This window comes from Lycorma delicatula, chromosome 6 (genome assembly GCF_047948215.1).
Source record: "Lycorma delicatula isolate Av1 chromosome 6, ASM4794821v1, whole genome shotgun sequence".
In the NCBI taxonomy this organism is placed as follows: domain Eukaryota; kingdom Metazoa; phylum Arthropoda; class Insecta; order Hemiptera; family Fulgoridae; genus Lycorma; species Lycorma delicatula.
This window is the reverse complement of record NC_134460.1, coordinates 124760750-124778671: the sequence shown is the minus strand read 5'-3', so window position 1 is coordinate 124778671 and position 17922 is coordinate 124760750. Positions and strand designations below refer to the sequence as shown.

The 17922-nt window shown below is 29.0% G+C and overlaps 1 protein-coding gene across 2 annotated transcripts in view; it reads right to left on the bottom strand.

The window, feature by feature from the left end:
- Positions 1-17922, bottom strand: part of oaf (BRICHOS-like domain-containing protein out at first) — a 701440-nt gene that overhangs the window by 617924 nt on the left and 65594 nt on the right. The window lies entirely within an intron of this gene.

Sequence of the window (17922 nt, the reverse complement as noted above, 5' to 3'; positions counted from 1 at the left end):
TTTTGATTGCAATCGACTGAAGCAAAAGTGTCCAAAACGCCCAAAATCCAAAAACATCTGTTTTTGTACTTTCTTAACTGCAGCAATAAGCCTCATTGAGAGCTGAGATATTTGGATTTTACAAGGGAAAGTCACATCTGTTCGAATCACTCCTTTTTTATTAAATATATTAATTTATTAATAATAATCATTAACCTCTGATTGTAAAACAAATTTTACAATAAATACGAAAAAATATCAGAAGTTATTAATGAAAAAAATTTGATGTACTTTTCATTTTAAAAAATGTATGTGTGCGATTTAATAAGCGTACAGACTAGGATGTCATGTGGCGTGCAAATCGTATTTTTTTTTTTTAGTTGTGATAACTGTTCACGATAATAACTTGATTATCATAATTAGAAATTATTGACTTATCTTGTTAATACTCTAATGATCTTTAAAGTACGAAATATTTATGTAGAAATTAAGCGTTTACAAAAATGTTATTTTTTTCCTTATGAGTTACATTAAAAAAAAAAAAAGACAAGAGTTATATTTAACAATTAATTAGACCTAAGTAATGTCTATAGAATTCATTAGAATGTCAAAAAATAGATCTTCCGTTCAAAAACTGGACCCGCTAGATGGCGCTGGGATTGAGATAATTGGAAAAATTGCATTTATGGTCCGATTGTGTTCATTTTCACAATTTATATTAGTCCCGTGAAAGAAAATATTTTTGCAAAAAATGTAAAAAGGGGAAAAAGGGAAAGGTTAAATTTTGTGAAGTTCCGTAATGTTCAGTTTTTTATGTTTTATCAGACTTTTATTTTGTTTAATTTATATATATTCTCAAATCTAGCAATGGCGAAACGTTGCCGGGTCAGCTGGTTATTAAATAATTTTATCAATACTATTAGTAAACTCGTTGTAAAAGAAGTTCAGTTAAAAATGAAAAAAGAAGTATTAGCCAAAAATAATTAACAATACTTACAGAGTTGTTTTTGATAAAATTGAACTGATTAACATATATATGTATATTAAATTACGTTTGGGCCGGCCCATATAGAGGCCAGAACGCTCAAAATCTCAATTTTGAGATTTCAACCATGCAATTGTCATCGAAATGTGATTGTATATCGAAATGTATTATCATAGTATTATATACGAATATTTTTACCTGATTAATTAGAACAAATTTCAAGTGAATAAGAAAAAATTGTTTGTTTTTTTTAATCTACAGTGTCACGCCCGTGTGAATTTAAATTGATATCTAAGGTAAAATCACGCTTCTATCTCAGACAGGACACCATAGCAACCACTGCCCCATCATGCTTAAAAGAACTACTAATATTTAATCCAATTTACCACAAATCTTTTTACAAATAAATCGCTCTGGAGTACAATCAGCCAAATTCATTACCAATAATAATACTAATACAGTATTTAAATAACACTTGATAATTTAAATTATTATTAGATAAATTTAATAATGCCGCCAGTGGTTATAACACGAAAATGTCCAGCCACTTTAAATACGGCTGAAAAGTTTTATTAAATTCATAGGCGCTACATCTAAATCTACGCACGCACACATAGAATCCTTAATAGATCAAAAGAAGGAAAAGGACAGAAATAGAGAGAAAATTATAATATAATATGAACAGATATAACAACTTCACCTCCATTCATTTATGACTCCCTACAAAGGGATGTAACAACCGTGTCACCCCGCCACTCAGCATAAGCTTAGTTTAGTTTGGCAATACTAAATGTCTTTATGAATTATGCATAAATTCATGAAACAATCCAATATAATAAATTACCACAAAACATGTAATGACGCGTTTCCATAACCCCTCTCCTGCAACTGCTCTAACCACACCGCCACTCAAAGCTTGGAAACAACCAAACCGTATTTGACCGTCCACACGCTACAGGCACAGTTAAGTGCAGAATAACCGCCAGAATTGTGGTTAACTGATAACCGATCAAAATGGCGTGTAATTTAAATTATATTATACATAATATATGAATAAACCTAGGCTCACATTACTGTAAAACAGTATAATAATTTAACCGTTATTCAAAAACCGTAGGCCTAATTATAATAATAAAATCTGTTTCAGGAAAATTATATAAATTTATCGTTAAAACTGTTTTTACTCGTAGAAAAATCAACAACAAAGATAACATAAATAGAATATACTAAAATAAATCAAATTATTGCACGTAAAAACTAAAATCCACAAATTTAATTATAAGCTAGTGCAAAATTTCGGTAAAAATGAATATTTTTAAAGCTAAAATAAATTTGGTTACAATATACATACCCGCATATTATGAAAAGTTAAATCATCAAATCTAACCACCTTTTAAGAACGTATAAATAATCATCTTACTTCATTTTGAGTAAAATATACACGAATATCTCCATAAAGTTTTAGATTTTCAGGCAAAGAAATCAAGTATAAAGAATTTCCTCTTACCGAAGCTATCAGCTATATTCAAATAATCAACTAAATTTAAATAATTACTACTACCGTTATTTAATTTGAGAGATTATCAATAATTATCATAAATTTTTAAAAAATTAAAAGATTATAAAAAATTAAAAGATTATAAGGCTGTCAGTTCTTTACAACGGTAAAAATTGAAGTTATATTTCCAATTAGCTAAATTAAAACGACTTTTCATAAATTAATAAATCTTCAGTTTTCCACGTTATCGTAATTTTTTGGGGCACAGTCGTTTACTTCATTTCGAGAATTAAAAAAAATTCAATCTTTAGTTACAGGAAATATATTTGTACCCCGATTTGAAAAATAACATATTTAACGTTTCTGCAACACTTTGTAACAAACAGATGTAACAGCAACTGTCTATTATATGTAAGATTATTTAAAAAATTAAAAATAACAAATTTTCAATCCTTTTTTTAAATGTCAAACTTAGTAACCTTCATTTTATACTGACTTCAATTAAAATATAAAAAAAGAGTGGAAAACTATAAATTTAGAAATTAATTTTTTTAAAGAGGTTATATTATTTAAAGGTTTTTTCACGATTTTTTTTCAACGAAGTTTCATTTACGCTGAGGTATGTAAAAAATAACCGCCTTGCGTAAAATGGAAGTAAGAAATTAGCGTCTTAGAAAATAAAATGTTGAATAAAAATGTAAAAAGACTGCAAACGAGCATGATCTCTTCGGAATAAAGTAAATTTTCTTTTAATCGAAGTCTAACATTCTAACCATCAGAATGACATTATAACTAGGAATATCACGCAATAATATTGATAAAAAAGATATCTTAGACCTACCTAAAAAAAAAGTTACAATATGAACACTAAAAAATTAAAAAATAATCGGCGAAATCGGTCTATTTGATGAAAAGTAGGTAAGAACAAAAAATAATACGTGAATAATTGAGAACAATTTTATTTTTTTTATAAAATAAATTTCATTTGCTCACTTATTAAACACAGGTTTAAGAATTATTTTAAACAGTAAATACGTAAATATAAGTTAATTTTCTTTTGCTATGGTTACATTAACGATAGTATATTAACAATTAACAATAGTATATTAAAAAAAAAGTTAAAAAAAATTGGTTATGACATTGCAAATTTACTGAGATGTATACGGTTGTGAAAATCGAACGGTAACAATAAAAACAATTTTCAAAAGAAATAAAAATCAACTATTTAATTATTCATTTAAGGTAAGGCCTGAACTTGCAGCTTCACATTTGTAAGCACCAAATAAAGTATGAAAAATTCAACCCGGATTTGGTTACAGAAAGAACGGCATGCAAAAGTAATAATATTTAAACTTATAAGGAAAACCTTATAAACTTATACGATTCGCTCAGGTAGTAAAAGTTTTGTTCTCAAATTTCAAGACCTATTCAGTACAAAAAGTTACCTTTTTGTATACCTTCTTGCTATAAATGATTATAACAGTATACATAAAAGTAAATGTATTAAGAAAAAAAATCACTACAACTTTCAATGTAGAAATATACTTTGAAAAGTAATTAGCACAACAATAACGCTAACAATGACGTAATTAATGCAAATCCCACGTAATCCTACTAGGCGATTAGTCTTAATATCAGTATACACCTGAAGAAGTTCATCTTGGATTCTCACTACTAGCAGAAACTATCTATTGTGATGTCTCTAACGTAATAGGGATTAAACGACGCAATCCGATTCACCAGCCAATTTATACATATATCATAAGATAGTTTCTAAAACAATAAAAAGTTACCTCAGTTATGATAACTTTTTATTGTTTTAGAAACTATCAAATCTTTCAAAAGTCAACAAAATAATGATTATGCAAAGATCATTTGAACAAAACAGAAAGTATAACAAAATTAGCATGTATAACATGTATGACTCCTATTAAAGTAACTTAATATTTTTATATATAAATTTTTATCATTTTCCCATAACTTAACGAGTTTTACTGGCTAAACTTCTCGTTAAAAGTTAGCTTGTACACTCTAAGCATAGGATATAATGTTTTCTTTTAGCTTTAGATTCAACAGGTGTGTTGAACTGCTCAATCATTCTTTATGTATTCTAAACATTCTAGTTTTCTTCAGCCCTCTTTCATTTTTTCTTCACTTAACATTCTGTATCCTGTGACTAATACAAGGTTTCTTACTTTTAACAATCTAAAATCAACCCCTCGTAAAAAAATAAAAAAAAAAAATAACAGCAACTGAATATTTCTTTTTTTAAATTACATTACGATCTAGAAAACCAACAAATAAATTACATAAATCACTTGTAATAAAAGAGTTAACTGCATTTAAACTTGTAGGAAAGAGTAAAATATAGAGAAAATTATAATATAAAAAAATATATATAGTCAATTAAACACATCGCCGAATAAAATTTACGTATTATGTTAATAATAGAATTTAGAATTCAACAAGTTTAACGAAAATCAATTAAACTTTTCTGAGGAACGTCGAAACAGATAACTGAACAAGTAATATGAATATTCTAAAATAATCCAGGTAAAGAGCGGAAAATCTAAAAAAAAAAAAAATATATATATATATATATATATATATATATATATATATATAAACCTAACGAAAGGTTTTTATTAATAAATTAAAAGAAATAATTCAAAAAACTGATAAATTTACTACTAAGAGGAAAAGTTAAATCGATTTAAGAAAAAAAGTAAAAATTACAAATAATAAAAAAAATTCTACGAGCGTCCTACTGCTTAAGAATGAATTGTATAAATCGTCGCCAAAACGTTGATAGTTTCTGAGATTCGATGTCGATAAGAGTAACTATTTAGAAACTGAATTACATTGAACGACATCAGCGCAGAACATTGGGAATTCCTGTCTGTACTAGTTAAAAGACGCTTCAATGGTTGGTGTTCCTTTGTTCAACAGATTTAAACTGTCTGATACAGGGGTACAGATTTACGTGCTAAGACTGAAACAATGTTTTAGTACTTTACTTCCTTTAAATCAGCCGACCGAAATAAAACGAAAAATAGAATAAAATTTATAGCCCTATTCTCTTTAATCCATTAATTTATAAAAAAAATTTAAAAGGTTTCTTATATTTAAAAAACGATTAGGAAATTTTTCAATTATGTTTGAAAATTTAATAAAATTTAATTTAATAGTAAATTTAATAACCTTTATTGTCATTAAACGTAATTATAACAACGGAACAAAGATAAAATAAATTTAATGAAAGGATTACTATTTAGAATCCTAAAATGTAATTAATAAATACACCCAAATGAATAGAATAATGAGTAAATATATTCACGTTAGGGGCAACTAATAATACATTCAAAGATGCATAAATTATGAACGTTCTTTATGCCTTTATCCAACCGCAAATCTCAACAAAAGATGGTCTTTATTTTTACATACACATAAATAAAAATGTCAGGACAACGAATCATTATGTTACTTCAAAACAAATACGATAAAATAAATAAAGACATGAAAAGAAAATACTTTTAAATAACAAAACAAAGCTGAAGGTTTTAAATTTAACATTGATGCTTTGATATTTTTTAAATGAAAATAAGCTTAAATAATTATTTAAAATTATATAAGCGACGCTAATATGAAAATAAAAATACTAATCCTTAATTTGGCGCCAACTTTAAAGGGTTGAAATATCACTAATTTCTAATCTATAGTAGGGTTTACTATATTTACTATCTTTAGTAGTCTTTTTTATTTTTAGTCAGTTATATTATTATTTTCCTTTTAAATTTATTTTTTTGTAGTCTTCTTACTTTATATGGGTAAGCCTAACAAAAACAAAGCCCGTATAAAAAAAAACAACAACGAAACCAAAACCAGCATGGAAAAAATCCGCAAACCAGCGAGTTGAAATAAAAAGGAAAGAATTTAGAAAAAAATCAATGTTAGGTAAAACACAACGTGAGATATATAGCTGTCTACAATGCGGGAATATTAATCATTTTCTTAATCTGAATTTAAAAAAAAGAGGTTCCGAATTCAACCTACATGTATATTTTTTTTTCTTTGTGAAAATATATTTAAATAGCAGACTATTATATATTATTAGGCTAATCCAATATTAAATGACAATAACAAAGAATATCTACATCTTTAAATCGTTTAAGTCACGTTACGAGTATAATCCATTTAAAAAAATTTCTTCAAAAAACTTACTTCATGACCACTAGAAAAACTTTAAAAAAAATATACCAAGAATTTTCCACATCGGTACGGTTGAAGATATGTGATGCTAAAAATAGTTCTATTACGGGACAATAATATATTACAGTTTACTTACCATTAATTGTGTTTCATTAAGGTTCATTAAGCAACAATTAACAATTTTATTACTTTTAGATATAAATAATATAAATCATACAGATAAATTAATCAATTTTATAAATAATGAAGGACCTCTGCCCTCTAAACCCCCACCCACTGTGTTCATTATTCTCATGATTATGAGAAAAATACTGATAAATATCAATTAAATCCTGAAAAGCTATTTTTTTTAACATTTCCCTCAGTTTGACGTAGAAGCTCAGATACGGTTCTCCGTAGACGAAGCTCCCGTTCAGGTGTGTTCGACAGCCAAAATAAACAATCAAAACCAATAAAAAGTTAGTATCCCGAAGTTCTCCCGGGACTTTCATCTTCTATTTTACTCGTGAAAATAATGGAAAAATGTTATACAAAAATATGCCCTTTCACAAAAGTCTAAATAAAATGTAAATTTTTCCAACTTTTCTTTGTTTTATTCAACATATCTTACACACTATTTTTTTCTAAAGTTATTGTACGTCAAAAATTAAAAAATATGGTTTTTTACTCCAGATTTCTCAAAACAAAAATACTGCAAATGTGGTATTGAAACCTATTTTATTCGATTTCTCAGGTCAAAAACCAAAAAAATGTCACTGATTTTGCCCCTTAATTAATGTACTAAAAATTTCAGTACGACCTCATTTCATCAGAGTGGCTGAAATCGTTATTATATATTTTCACGAATAAAATAGGTTACGAAAGTCCCAAAAGAACTTCGTGATACACTCTGTATAGACATGAACTCAGATCTTTTTTTTTTTTTCAATTACAACAGAAATATAATGAAGTAGAAGGATTATTATTTATTTATTTATTTTTTTTTTTTATGAATATATTAAATATCTTAACTCCCGCTAGAAATATTGTGATAATTATAATAGACGATAATCACCAAACCTCTAAAGTATAAATCGGCTAAATTTTAGTAGTTATTTCATATTACGCACACAGGGGCGACCCCTTATCATATTTTTATATATATATAGATAGATAAAAGATATTAATTAAAGAATAATTTAGCTAATTGAATCGCAGCAGCAGAATATAATTAATGAATATAATTTTTTAATTAACTGATTTGTTTTTTTTATCTTTCATCAGAATGTTTAATTGCAGTATTAAATTAAGAAACACATACTGAAATATTTAGGTGAATTTAATATTTCATCTCGGTAACTAATATAAAATGAACTAATCTGCTGCTACTTTAATTTAAGGCAGATAATCAAATTTGTTTTTACTATCATAGTCAGAATGAAGATTATAAATAGAAGTTAAAGAATTTTAATTTTAATAAAAAATTTGCTAAATCCAATAAGTGCCTTCAAATTTTATTTGTTCATTCATTATATTTTCTCAAGAGAAAGGAATTTGAATTTCTATAGGTGCATGTTTTCTGTAGGCAAGAGTAATTGTACCTATATACTAATTAACATTATTACAAACGAATTTTTTTCAAGAGCAAAATTAGAAAAAAATGTTGCAACATAGGAATTATGCTATCAAAACTATTAAACAGCAGAATAATTCAAATTAAATTAGTGATAGATAAAGTTAATGTAGCTTTAACTTTTTAATTTTATTTTAATTTCACAGTAGTTTTGTGATAAAGCAGAGATATTTATTAAACCGTACACAATTTGACGTCAATATGCACAGATGACAGGAATAACCTGTACATTCATTTTTATTGATTAATTAAATTGCAAAGAGAAATAGGTTAAGTAATAACTTTAATTTAATAAATTGAACCCTCGAGCTGACCTAACCGATTTAAATAATAACATGATTTATAGCTATCATAAAAAGAGATTGCACAAACAGAATAAAGTAAGTGGATTTGATTTCCACGACTGATTAATTTATCATAAATATTATATAAACAACAAATAGAACTCTACCGATCTGTATGGCGGAGTGGTAGCAATTTGGTCTTTCATCTGGGGATCCCGGATTTGAACCTCGGTCGGGCATGGAATTTTTTTTAACGCTACAAAATTCCATTCCCATATTTCAAAGTATAAGTTTTCAATAGCTTGAAAAATAACATGAAAAATATTTGTATTACGGTTTTCTTTGTATTTTCTGGGTAATGAGTAAATTGGAGCAAAACAAAGGTTACAGAATCGTTGTTTAAATACTCGTAATAAGTGAAAAATTTCGTTGCTGAAAAAACTAACCACAGAATTGAAAAATTTCACCTACATTAAATAAGAATATTCTAGATACATTTTGTATCTATTGAGGTAGTTTCAATACCTCAGTATCGAGGTACATCACGAATTTAATAAAAGAGAACTCCAATTCATGAAAAATGCTAACACGCTAATTGAAAAAATTTTAGTTATTTTTTAAATAAAAGTTTATTAACATAATTTATGAGTTAACATAATTTACGTAGGTAAATTTACTACAGGAAGAAATAATCCAAATTTTACGAAGCCAACTTTGACAAGATTTATTCTAAATACTGAGTGATTCCAAATTGCACGATAATCTGTCGGGAGATGATTCTATAGCCAAAAATAAGGAAAAAATTCATATAAGCATAGATCAGAAAACGGTTCGTTAGCGAATTTCAGTACGCGAAACATTTAGCCCTTCTTTCTACTCCTTTAGTACCGTTTAATTTCACAGTAGATTTTTTTTGTCTTCTGGTTTGATGCAGCTCTCCAAGATCCCCTATTTAGTGCTAGTCGTTTCATTTCAGTGTACCCTCTACATCCTACATCCCTAACAATTTGTTTTACATATTCCAAACGTGGCCTGCCTACACAATTTTTTCCTTCTACCTGTCCTTCCAATATTAAAGCGACTATTCCAGGATGCCTTAGTATGTGGCCTATAAGTCTGTCTCTTCTTTTAACTATATTTTTCCAAATGCTTCTTTCTTCATCTATTTGCCGCAATACCTCTTCATTTGTCACTTTGTCACAGGAGTAGAAAGAAGGGCTAAACGGTACTAAAATTCTTGGGGTACAAATCGAGAGCTAAATTTGGTGCTTCGTTATGGTTTTTGATCTAAGAAATTGAATAAAAGTGGTCCGAGTCCGTGACCTCTATCTAACTTAGGTTTTATGAAAACGGAGTAAAATAAGAAAACGTTTTGTCGGAAAATACGTTTTTTTAGGTTTTAGAAAATTGATGTAAATAAGGTCTATTAAAATTAAACACAAATTTGAGAAGTTCAACTTTAATTAGAAACAAACGCAAACTGAAAAGTGATACGATTTTAAACAGAACAATTTTCAGCAATAAAAAAAAATATTTTTATTTAAATATTAAATATCCCACATTAAAAGCGATAATTATTTATATTTTTAAAAATTAGGTTGTCTATTATACTTTTTTCATTGCCTCCCAACTCCGTTTCCAATATCTTCTCATATCGTTAACCAATACACCCAAATAATAATGCTGATTTCGAAATTCTTTCATGTCTTCGTCCCATTTTATTAAAATGGGACATTTTTCTCCTTAATCTATACAATCTCGTACACAAGGGACTTTTAAGTACTGACGAAAATCTCTATTTAGTACTTTAGCCATTCGATTAAAGCTCCAAAAAACTATTCAAAAAGACATTGCCACTGCAATTCACTCTACAATAACTTTCTGCTGAACGGATCGAAAGCATTCTCTAAATCAATAAATGTAATATTAATAAAGAAGATATACTATCTTCTTTTGTTAATTGTGGGTTAAAACATTATTTACGTCCTTTACGAACCTCTGCATTCTTCCAACAGTTGACATAATTTTTGATGCAATAATTTTGGAATATATTTTGTAACCAGAGCAGAACAATGAAATTCCACAGTTGAACGATAGGCTACTATAATTCCCCGAAATTCCGACAATTGCCAAACACGAATTCAAAAGATCTTAGTTTAAACATTCAGTAGGTAAATATTTCTCTCCGTACAAAATGACAGCATACAAATTTTTATATTTCTCAGTGTTTTAAAAACCTGTCGAAAATTCTAAAATACAGATTTAAAAAATGTTCTACATAAACCTTTGCAAGTGTGATATTGGTCTCTTTTATACTTTAGATCAAAGTGCAGTAAAAAAAAAAAACGTACTAACATGAAATTTTGTGTAGTCGCTTGTGTTTCAGGGAGTTAATTCTATTAGTCTATTGATAACTTTACATGAGAAGGTACGATAATTTGAAAAAGATTGCGGATTTTTATCAAAAAACTGACTTTTTCTGAGTTTGGTTTTTTTTATAAAAGAATTTTACCTCTTAAAATGTGACTTATTTCGTAAAGATATTTACTATTTTTAAAGAACTATTTTATAAGTATCAATTGCATTACAACGCCAATTGGGGACATAATTATATATTTTTTAAAACAATTTTTTATTTAAACAGCCCAAAATTATGTAATTTGAAATTCAGCTAAATTCTGCAATTTTAAAGTTTATAAACATTACTAAATATATAGCATTCTATATTTTTTCAAACAAATAAAATCAGACATTAAAATAAAAAAAGCATTCCTAAAATAAATAAAAAACAAATAAATAAAAACAAATTAAATTTTAAATATTATACAAATTTTAGATCTATATAATAAAATACAACTTCTAATTAAAAAATCAAAAGACATAAAAAATAATAATATCGTATCCAAAAAAATGTTAGATTACAACAATATCTGGTAAGGAGCTTCAGTTTATTTCATTAAAATTGACGTAATCAATAAAAAACAGTTGTGAGATTAGGTGAACTTTTAAAGCAAATATTAATTATAATTAATACAGAGCGTTTTATAATGTTCTTAGGAGTTACAAAAATTCAGTACAAAAATGTATTCACTTACCTAAATGAAAGTTGTACGAGATGATGCAGGGACTCAAACAGTTTTTGTTAAAATCTATAAATGTTCAATATATGCTTCTCTGGTGACATGGCACACATCAACACGAAAGTCTAGCTCTTGCCAAACTCGTTCTAACATGTCATTTTCGATAGAGTTGATTGCATTGATTACGCAATCCTTTAGCTCAGCGATATCGTGCGGCACTGGTGGGATAAACACCTTATCTTTCACGTAACCCCAGAGAAAGAAATCACATTGCGTGAGTCTGGTGATCTTGGTGGCCACAGCATAATGTGTTAGTCTTCTTCAGACGCACGTCCTATCCAGCGCCGAGGTAATGTTGTGTTAAGGTACTGTCGAACCTCGTTATGAAAATGGGCAGGATAACTATCTTGCTGGAAAATGAAGTCGTTGAGTAGCTTTCCATAAGCAATAATTGTAACATATCCAGGTATATCATGCCGGTTACTGTCGTTTCCATAAAAAAAGAATGGCCCATACACTGCCTCACGAGAGATCGCACAAAAAACGTTTACTTTCGGAGAGTCCCGAATGTGTTCCACGTAAGCGTGTGGGTTTTCAGATCCCCAAACTCGCACGTTATGACGGTTTACTTTCCCGCTAATATGGAATCATCGCTGAAAATTATCTTGTTTACAAAACCTTCATCTAACAACATCTTTTCCTGTAACTAACTGTTTGTTTACAAAAATCGAGCATACGTGTTTTATCTCCATCAGAAAGACGCTGGATTAATTGAAGATTGGATTAATTGAAGATGGTACGGTTTGCATAATGAACGTTTACGGAGAACTCTCCACACTGTTGTTTTCGGAATTCCTAATTCTCTGCCTGCAGCCGCAGTCAATTTTGACGGGCTGCGAATGAAACTTGCACGCACACGTTCGACATTGACTTCTGAGGTTGATGGACGAGTAAATTTCGCTTGCACAAGCAACCAGTTTCACTGCATTGTTAATACCGTGCACGAACTGAAATGTCACTTGGTGGCTCTTTATGAAACTTCAACCGAAACGCACGAACACACAAAACGACTTCTCGCTTCCCGTGGCAGCCATTTTCTTTACTGTCGACGCCTAGCGAGCAAATGGCTTACTAACTGCCTAGTATATGTGGAAAGAAACTATTTGAAGTACTCTTTCGTACAGTACTTGTTTTATTCTTATGAGTGAAATAGTTTCTTGTTAATGAATTTTCGAAACTCCTAAGAACATTATGAAACGCCTTGTATTTAATTATATTATAATATAGGTAATTGATAACCTTATGTTTATTTTTTTGTTTTGTTGTTGTAATCTTTTTTTTATATGAATACGATATTTTTATTTTTTGTTTTTTATGTATTTTGATATTATAATTAGAAGTTGTATTTTATAAATATAAGGTTATCAATAACCTATATTATAATATAATTAATATTTGCTTTAAAAGTTCACCTAATTTCACAACTGTTTTTAATTGAATGATTACGTTAATTTTAATGTTAAAATAAAAAAGAAAAACTAAATTAATAAAACATTAATAATATAAAATGTTACCTGATCAAAACCGTACCAAGGTTCAATTTATACCTAAAAATAAACACGGTATATCAGAGTAATGGACGTTTCGTACCTGTTGATACAGGTCCGTGAACACAGCGTACGGCGCAAGCGCATAACTCACCTCTACCAACACCATCTATTTAATATTTAAATACCGGCTTACGCTCCAGGTTTAATTTTTTTTTATTAACAGACCACGAAATATAAATATACTCAATGTTTAAATTTAACCTATTCTATTTCCTGTTTTCATACATCTTCAAGACTAAAACTGTTATTATAAAATTATGGAATCAGTTAATTTCAATCGTATGAGTAAAAATTTACATTTACCCACACATACACGCACATGCGCCCTCCCACGCGCGCGTACACATGTACACGTACACACACACACACACACACACAGTATATAGGTATATATGTAAATAAGTGCGTTTCCCGTCGCACTTGCGACGGGAAACGCACGGGAATGCACTTAGCGTTTCCCATCGCGGTCAGGGGATATTTATCCGGTCGTGGATCGCTTCGCTCACCTTTCCCGTCTAGCCAAAGGGCTCTTTCCCTTGGACCCAGCAGTGCACATTAAACCAATGCATAACAATGATAAACAAAAATTAAAGCCTGATCAATTCATAAAAATATCAGTGTATCGTAATTTCTTCAGACCAACATTTTGGTCAGTACGGGACCCGAAACTCTGAATGATCTAAGAATGTGTTAGTTACCCGTACGAAGTACGAGTAAAAATGTGCTTTGCCCGATTCTTAACGTTACCTGACAATCACCACGAGAAGGTGACCGTACTTCGTTTCTCTTCTTTTGTTTTTAATTTTTAATTACTTTTTGTTTTTTAGTCACGTAACTGGAGGCAGATGCAGCCAGTCGCATCGCACATACAGTAATATCGACTGCGTTGGTTGAGTCGCCGCGTCGTATAACGTCGCTTTTCCTTAAAAAATCAAAATTAAAAAAAAAAACAGAAAATGCTATTCAGGTATTTTACCTAAAAAGTGTTTGAAAACCCCAATCTAATCAATACATCATTTAACAGACGAAAATGGGTAAAACTTGCAATCACTGTTCAAATTGTTTTTTATCTTTCTTCACATCGAATTTCGAAAAATTTAGAAAATAGATTTTCAGATATTTACATGAAAATTATACTCACCAATCAAGTTTATATCTTCATTTATTACCGGGAAATTAAAAAAAAAGGCCGGGTTTCAAAAATAATTCAAAATCCATCTTAACCCTTTAAATTCGGAATTTAAAATGAAGATTACACACACAAAATATCAGCCACATCTTCATTTGCTACCGAGAAATTAGTAAAAGTAGTAAATTTCATTGTTCCTCCATTTTAGTCCTTTAAACTCAGAATTTCAAAAAAAGATGTGGGCTTTGATGAATCAGATATAAGTTTTTATGATAAGTTATGATAAGTTTTTCAGCAAAATACCTCCACGATTAATTAATTCTCCATCAATCCGGAGTACCTTACACGCTTTCGTATTTATCCCTGCCTTTAATTCAGTTATATCCAAAGGAGATCGACACCTCACATGCACTTTCAAGTTCTCCATCAGCAAACTGATTAACATACCTGAACCTACGAAAATGAGCAATTCTCATTTTTACAATACATTTTTTTACCTCATACTTGAACTATCTTTTTGTTTCTCGTTCAAATATTTCATAACCTCATATATGCAGTAAAGAGTGTTTCATTTAAATCTGCCCAGGCGATTTTCTCTCTCTACACACACACACACACACACACACACACACACACACACACACGCGCGCGCGCGCACACACGCACACACACACACACACACACAACACAAAAAAATTACCTAAAAAAAAAATACTCGGACTAAGGGGACACCTCGTGGTGACCTTGGATTTCACCTTCGCCGTTATTTCAAGATTATTTTTCAAATGTAATGACATATTTTTTACCCCACAAATAACAAGGACGGAGACTTTTACATTGGAATATGTGGTCACATATATGACCTTGAAACTATTTTGAAGTTGAAAGCTTCAAGAATAAAAAGAATAAAATATTTTTATTTAATTTAAAAGTTTAAATTTATTTTAAGGTCTTGATTTTAATAAAATAATCAGAGGTAGTGTTATAAGGATGATATTCATATTCCAGGCCATTTTTCTCGCAAACTTTGGGAAAGAGCCTCTAAAAAGGATTTTACAAAGTGATGTAGATATGACGGCCTCCATAGAGGATCTCAAGGTCACAGTCAAGGTCATCGTTGGATGTCCCCGAGATCCTCTATGGAGGCCGTTCCAAAATCATTGAGGTTTTTCAAATGTAATTATATTTTTCGATATCCCCATTGGAAAATGTCACGTTGATATACTTTAATTTAGTCATGACGTTTTATGATTGTTTTATTTTTTCCAGCTTCTTGAAGTTCATGGTTTAGGAGTTAAATCACATACGATAACCGATTAACACAATTTGATGATTCAAGACAGCACCAGATAGCAATCCTCTTTTCACAACTTAGAAACCAGTTACAGTAAATAATTGCGAAAAGAATCGAGTACCCTTGTAGAACTATATCTGATAGTTAGCCGTATGTCCTTCAAAAAAGTACCAAGGTCATATGTGCGACCTTAGTCCATTATAAACAGGTCGCAAAGGAATACGTATTTTAACTTAATATACGTCTTTTAAAACTGTTATGATCCTCATTACTTCTACTAGGCAAATATAAATGGTATGTCATTTTATTGTAATCAATTACTTTTTAATTTTTCATTCCAAATCCGCAGGCTTCTAGATCTTCCTGCATTTATAATCCAGTCTTTTTCAGGTATAAATTACTTATGCTTTTCTTCAAAAAATGCAACTTATAAAAAATCGTTTTTTTATCTTTCAGAGAAGTTTTCTTTTTTTTACTCAAAAACTCATAACTCAACGTTAAGAAATATAAATAACCGAAAGAGGTCATATTTCCACTGAGAGTAACGCTCTTATTGTTATACAGTATAACAAAAAAAGTTATTTATTTTAAACGGTAACCACAAAGTAACGCAAATATGTAACCTATGTGTACAGTTTAGCTATATTATAGTCGTATTATATATTAGAGAGAGTGTGTGTTTACACACGAATGAACGTTTGTACGCGTACGAATTTAGTGTCTGTACTTTAGGCATATTTATTTATGTATGTAAAAAAGGAAAAAAATATTTATAAAGAGACAAAAGTATATACACATATAAAAGGGGAATGAAACAGAGAATACCGAATGAATCATTTGTACCATACGTAGAATTGTACGCAAAATGGTTGTTGGAAGTCGGTACAGGGGTGAAGAAAAAGCAAACTAATGTGTCAGTGTGCACAATGCAGGTAAATGCGTACCACATTAATTCCAACCAACCCGCAAATGTTTCCTCATAATTTTCAATTAACATTCACATTTACAAGCGACCACCATAACAGTACGTAGAACAAACTAAATGAGAGTTCTTTTCCTTTATTTAAAAAAAATAATAATAAAGAAAAATAAATTACAAAAAGTAACATTAAAAAAGTTAAAATACCAGGTAGGAGACATAATAAAAATAATCACGATAAACGAGGTCAGGACTATTACATTAAAGTAGAATTATGAAGTAATTAAAAAAAAAAATCAGAAATAAGAAATTCCAAGTAAGTAAAATATTTTTAATATAGCCTGAAGTAATTATATAAAGCCTTTCATAAAAAAAAAAGAGTCCAATTTAACTAGATTCGTAAGAACTACATTAATAAAACGCCGTGCAATTATTTTATAACAGCATTTTCTTCAGATTTATTCCAGCCTATTTCTGCAAGATTTTTAAGCAACCAAAACTCAGTAAATTTGTTCCAAAAAAATTTTAATATTAAAAATCTCGAACTAGAACCTTTCCCAAAAAAAACTGTATAGAAACCGTGATTTATCGAAAAAACATTTTACAATTTTTTTCTACTTTTATTGAAAATCAATGTAAAAATATTCATACTTTGACAATTTTTTTGAGCCTACATTAAAAAAAGTTACATATTTTATAGTAACGAGAGCAAGAATTTATTTTTAACCAAATAGTTTTTCTATAACTGTACGTAATATAAATGTCAGTAAATGCTTTAGAATTTCGATAAGGTATGTATTTGTTTTTATAAGTTTCACATCAGCCATACGTTTTATACTATAATTTCCTACTTTATTAATCATATATATATTAATCTGTAATATTGGTTTATAACTATTTGTATTACCAGATTTTAATATTCAGTTTATTTTTATGAAAAAATGAATCAAACATAAATTTTTACTTTTTTTCATGCCAAATTAGTATCTAAGCGTAACAGAACGATATAACAAAAAGCACTAGTTGTAATATTTCATTGTTTGATTAAAAAAAAATCATTAACTCACAGACATATGTGCCTGGATACAAGAGTAGGTAGAAACTCCACAAGCAAATATAACATAACAGACCCCTAACCTGAAATTTTAATTATAAAATAAGAGTTGATAAAATATTTAATAATACTTAGATATATAAAAATCTCATTTTATCTATACTCCCATACTATTAAAATTTAAAAACTTCTACTTAGATAATTCCTAACTTAGAATAAAAATAAATAAGAAGTTTAAAGTAGATAGAGTGAAATAGTAAAAATATTTT